This window comes from Equus caballus, chromosome 8 (assembly GCF_041296265.1).
Source record: "Equus caballus isolate H_3958 breed thoroughbred chromosome 8, TB-T2T, whole genome shotgun sequence".
NCBI lineage: Eukaryota > Metazoa > Chordata > Mammalia > Perissodactyla > Equidae > Equus > Equus caballus.
The window spans coordinates 73,611,108-73,617,272 of NC_091691.1; positions in this window are offsets into that span (position 1 = coordinate 73,611,108).

Consider the following 6,165-nt stretch of genomic DNA (forward strand, 5'->3'; position numbering starts at 1 on the left):
TTTTGGGGGCCAGCGTGTGGCACAGCAGTTAAGTTTGCACTTTCTGGGTCAGCAGCCCGGGGTTCGCTGGTTCAGATCCTGGGTGCGGACATGGCACCACTTGTCAAGCCATGCTGTGGCAGGCATCCCACATATAAAGTAGAGGAAGATGGGCATGGATGTTAGCTCAGGGCCAGTCTTCCTCAGTAAAAAGAGGAGAATTGGTGGCAGCTGTTAGCTCAGGGCTAATCTTCCTCAAAAAAAAAAAGTAGCTTTGAAATTAATGTTCAAAGGAAAAGGAGAGCAAAAAATGTACAATATAAGAATCAGAAGAGAAACGTGGGACCAGCATAATTTTATAAAACAATAATTATATTAAATGTGAGTGAGAAAATGTTTTAGTTAAAAAACAAAGATTGAAAATAGGTTTTTTTAAAAACCTCTGAGTATATACTGTACATGAGAGAAGTATCTTAAAAATAAGGATAAATGGATCCACAATCATGGTAGGTAGATTACATACTTCTCTCAGTAATTGATAGGCAGAAAAAAAATCAGCAAGGTTACAGAATATTTAAACAACAGAATTAACAAACTTGATCTAATGGACATATAAAGAATTCTATACCAAACTGCCACAGATACACGTTCTTTGCAAGTGCATCCAGAACATTTACAAAAATTGTCCAAATAGTGGGCAGTAAAAGAAATCTCAACTACTACAAAAAGACTGAAATCATACACAGCGTGTTCTCTCACCACAGTGCAATTCGGTAAAACTAAATAATTGAAAAATGGTATGTTTAGAATTTAAGAAATGCATTCTAAATAATTTGTGAGTCAAAGAAATTATAAATTAGAAAATATTTAGAGCTGAACGGTAATGAAAATTCGATGTATCAAAACTTGTGGATTTCTACTTTGGGCCATGATGGAGTAAGACTGATCCATTTGACTCTCTTGCTTTAAATAGCTAGAAAAACAAACAAAAAAATAGGAAACTACAGTCTTCAGATATTGAAAACAAAGAAGCAGAGGACATTCATCCATGCAAGAAGAGAAAGAAACAAGGTGAGCCCTATGATTGTCCCAGCTTACTGCCTGGAGAGAGTTTCTAGTCTGTAGCTCAGGGAGAGAGAAGTCCAACAGCCTGAAGGTCTTGCCTTGTTGAGGAGAGAGAGATGAGAATTTGAGGAATCCAAAGTAAAATTTGGGAGACAAAATAATAGAGAGCCCTGGAGATCTGCAGAGGTATTTCCTCAAGTCTTTGGCTGAACTACTGATTTTCATATACAGATGAGGAGACCACCTGAAGCCAGTGAAAGAACCACTGGAAAGGAGCAAACTGAAAAAATTGGAACACGCAAAAGGCTGGAAATAGTTCATGTTCCTATGAGCCAGAGTGGAACCACTTCCTGCTACATAGAATGTTGAGGAGCATCTTCAGAAGAGTGTTTGTCTTAGTAGGGATGCCAGCTTAGCTCTGAAGTCATGCTAACAGGAAGGCAACCATGGACTATACATAACAAATGAGTGTGGCTGCGTTGTAATAAAACTTTACTTATGAAAACAGCGAGCCAGATTTGGCCCACCAGCAGTAGTAGTTTGCCAACTCCTGCCCTACAATAGCTACAAAACTAAAACAGAGGTATAGCTAATAAGCCAATGGTGGAGATAAAATGGAATCATAAAAAATGCTCAGTCCAAAAGAAAGCAGGAAAAAAGAACTAAGGAGATGAGACAAATAGAAAACAAATAAGATGGTAGAATTAAACACAACCATATCAGTCACATTAAATGCAAATAGTTTAAACATTCAAATTAAAAGGCAGAGACTCAGTTTGAATAAGAAAATCAAAACTCAGTTAAATGCTGTCTACAAGCAACCCACTTTAAAGATACAGACAGGTTAAAAGTAAAATCATGGGAAAAGTATACAATGTAAACTAATCAAAATTTTGCAGTAATATCAAAATAGATGTCAGAACAGGATTACCAGCATAAAGATGGACATTTCTTATTTTTTTCTTCTTCTTCTCACCAAACCCCCTCCCCCCGCCCCGTACATAGTTGTATGTTCTAGTTGTGAGTAAGATGGACATTTCTTAATGATAAGATTTCCAAGACCATACAATGGAAAAAGAATAGTCTTTAACAAATGTTGCAGGGACAGCTGGATAGCCACGTGCAAAAGAGTAAAGTTGGACCCTTACCTCACACTATATATAGAAGTTCAGTCAAAATGAATCAAAGCCCTCAATATAAGAACAAAAGTTAGAAAACTCTTAGAAAAAAAGAGAGACGAATCTTTATGAACTTGGACTTGGCAAAGAATTCTTAGATCTGATGCCAAAAGCATAAGCAACAAAAGGAAAAATAGGTAAATTGGACTTCATGAAAATTAAAAACTTTTGTGTTTCAAAGGACAACGTTAAGAGAGTAAATAGACAATTCACAGGATGGGGGAAAGTATTTGCAAATCATGTATCTGAAAAGGGACTTGCATCCAGAATCTATAAAAATTCTTAGAACTCAATCATAAACGGCAAACAATCCTATTGAAAATATAGATAAGGGATTTGAATAGACATTTCTCCAATGAAGATATACAAATGCCCAATAAGCACATGAAAAGATACTTGACATCATTAGTTATCAGGGAAATGAAAATCAAAACCACCATGAGATACTACATCCAACCCACTAAAATGGCTAGAATAAAAGAGATATTAACAAGTGTTGGTGAGGATATGGACAAATCAGAACCCTCACACACTAATGGCAGAAATGTGAAATAGTGCGGTTGCTTTGGAAAACAGTTTGGCAGAATCTCATATAGTTAAACATAAAGGTAATGTAATGTATGACCTAGCAATTCAACTCCAAGCTATATACTCCAGAGAAATGAAAACAGATATCCACGCAAAAACTTGCACATTTGCAGCATCATTATTCATAATGCAAATGTCCATCAGCTGATGAATAGATAAACAAAATAGTATATGCATACAAGGGAATATTATTCAGCCACAAAAAGGAATAAAGTACTGATACATGCTCCAACATGGGTGAAACTTGAAGTCATTATACTAAGTGGAAGAAGCCAGTGACAAAAGAGCACATATTATAGGATTTAATCATTCATATGAAATGTCCAGAAACATATATTGATAGAAAAAAAATTGATGCTTGCTTAAGGCTGCGGGGATGATAGCAAAAGGGTACAGAGTTCTTTATGAGGTAATGGTTGCACATGCATGTGAATCTATTGAAAACCATTGAATTATACACTTTAAATGGGTGAATTGTATGGTATGTGAGTTATATCTCAATAAAGCTGTTGAAGAAAAGGTGTGCAGATTAACAAGGAAGAAGTAGAACTGTGTTTATTCTCACATGAAGTTAGTGAAGAGAACATCCATCCCAGGAAGTTAGGAAAAGAAGAACAAAATAACCCAAAGAAACTAGCAGGAAGAAATAATAAAAATAAGAGCAAAAGTTGTTGAAACAGAAAACAAATACAATGGAGAGGATCAACAAAGTCAAAAGTTGGTTCCTTGAAAAAAACTGGGAAACTTGCCATATCATCTAAAATTTTAAATGTATGGATATAGCATTGTTCATAATATTCTCATGTCTCCAGAATCTAAAGTGAATCTCCTTTGCATATTTGTTCCAACAAAATTTGGGGTTACAAAAAGGAGATGGTCAAGCCAGCCCTGATGGCCTAGCACTTATAGTTCGGCATGCTCCGCTTCGGCGGCCTGGGTTCAGTTGCATGGAACCATAGCACTTGTCTGTCAGTAGCCATGCTGTGGCAGTCGCTCACATAGAACTAGAAGGACTTACAACTAGAATATACAGCTATGTACTGGGGCTTTGGGGAGGGAAAAAAGAGAAGAAAAAAAGAGGCAGATTAACAACAGATGTTAGCTCAGGGCAAATCTTTCCCAGCAAAACAAATGAAGGACATAGTCTAGGAAAGCAGGAAACCTGGGTCCAGAGAGCAAAGAGAAGAAGCAGAACAATCATGGGGAGTCAGGGGCAGTGGCCCAGGCAGACCTTCTTTCTCTTTGCCTTGACGTGCCAGGAAGAGTGTGGGGTGTGGGCAAGCAGACATCCAAAGCAGCCAGAATTAAGCTTTTTCGCTATAATTCCATTTCGAGGTCTCTAATCTGCATATTTCCTGGAAGCATCGGACATACCCACATGTATGAGGGTGTGTGTTACAGGGAACCTGTTTTTCTTGTCTCTACTTCTGACCCCCGGACTGCGTGCCTCTGTAGAGAAACGCTGCTTGACCCCTAAATGCTTCTGCGTTTATAACCTAGGAACAGAGACATTCTTAGATAATCACAGTGAGATGATTAAATTCACAAAATTTAACAGTGATAAAATATTATCTAATATATAGTCCATACTCAGATTTCTCCAATTGTCTCAATGATGTGCTTTATAACAACTGTCTTTCCAATCCGGGATAATACACTGTGTGTGGTTGTGTCTGTCTTAAGCCAGCTTTTGATACCTAGTTTTGACCATTTTGCTTTTACTGCTTCATTAGAACCCCATTTCTAGGTATATGAAACTTTTTTTCCCCTTAAATTCAGCTATCGAATCTAGTCCAGCTGGGGGGGGGACTACTGGGGACCATTGCATATTGAGATCCAAGCCCTGAAGTGTTCCTATCCTCTGCCCAGCATTCTGCCGTGTGGGAGGGGCATTACTGTCAACGGATTTGCCTTTGTCTATACTAAAATAAGAACTCATGACTCAGGCAGGGGCTCAACTTACCAGCAGAATGGGGTTAGCTAATACAGCTTCTGCTCCTTGGGAAGCATGTGAAGGTGAATATTGGGTAAGAAGTGCAGAATGAGGGCCAGCCCTGGTGGCCTAGTGGTTAAGTTCAGCATGTTCCACTTCAGCGGCCCAGGTTCAATTCCTGGGTGTGAACCTACACCACTCTGTTGGTGGCCATGCTGTGCTGGCAGCCCACATACTAAAAAATAGAGGAAGATTGGCATAGATGTTAGCTCAGGGTGAATCTTCCTCAGCAAAAAAAATTTAAATAAATAAAAGGCAGAATGAATGAAAAGATGTTCCTCTTCAGAATGTGTCTGAAGCTATTTTAAGAGTAGACAGAGGATTGTGTGTGGATGTCCTTGGGGTCTGTTCGGTTGCCAGGGGAATTTTTTCTTGTGGGTTATCACAGGAGCACGTGACAGATAGCTGACCCTAGTCTGGCTATGAGCTGGTGCCTGGACTGCTGATGTGCTGGCTTTGATGAGACTCAACCTAAAGAGACCACTCTGCCAGGTTTATTTAGTACCTTCACGCACGGATGTCCTTCTGGTCTTAGCACAACTTCCTCTCATTGCGCAGGTCTATATTTTTAGGCTTATTTTTCAGTGCCCATCTCTCACATTTACAGTTCCCTTAAAGTCTGCAGCAGCCGTTGTGGGCTGACAGCCCGCCTCCTCTGCTTTCGGAGAGAGAATTGCTCCCTCTGCCTCTTCGGGATCCAGATTTTCCATAGCATGTTCAGACGCTGAGCGCGACACCTAGCTCTTATGCTTCCTGGCAACGTGACCCTAGAGACATGGTGTCAGCTCTCAGGTGTCGAATGGATATAATAGTTGCCCTACCTGCCTTATCCCATTCGTTCATTCACTTATTTATTAACAAGTTTTATTAAGTACTATGTGTCAGGTAGTGGGGCCACAAAGATAGATAAGAATATTCCCTCGTTCTCAGAGAGGCAGTTTATAAATTCACAGAGTATCAGACTGGAAGGGACTATCCAGTCCACGTTTTAGTCTCACAGACAAGGAAACTGAAGCCCAAAGAAGTAAACTGGCTGTCCAGATGTCACTCAGCCACTAACCAAGTCAAGATTGGAACCCAGCTCGCTTATTTCCCAACCCAAAGATCTTTCCTCTGCATCGCCTGCTTTTGGCTAAACTGTAATAAGCGTCAGTCTCCCTATTTAGCTTTTAACTTCTTTAGAAATCTAGACTGAGGTTGCCCAAGCTCCTCAAAGTAAAAAAAAAAAAAAACTTCTTTCAGAAAATGACAAAAAACTCCAAACTACTTTGAACCACAAAAGTAACACCTGTTTATTGTAAATAATTCCAATTCAAAAGTATATAAAATTAAAAACTCTAAGATCTTTCTTACTTGTATCCC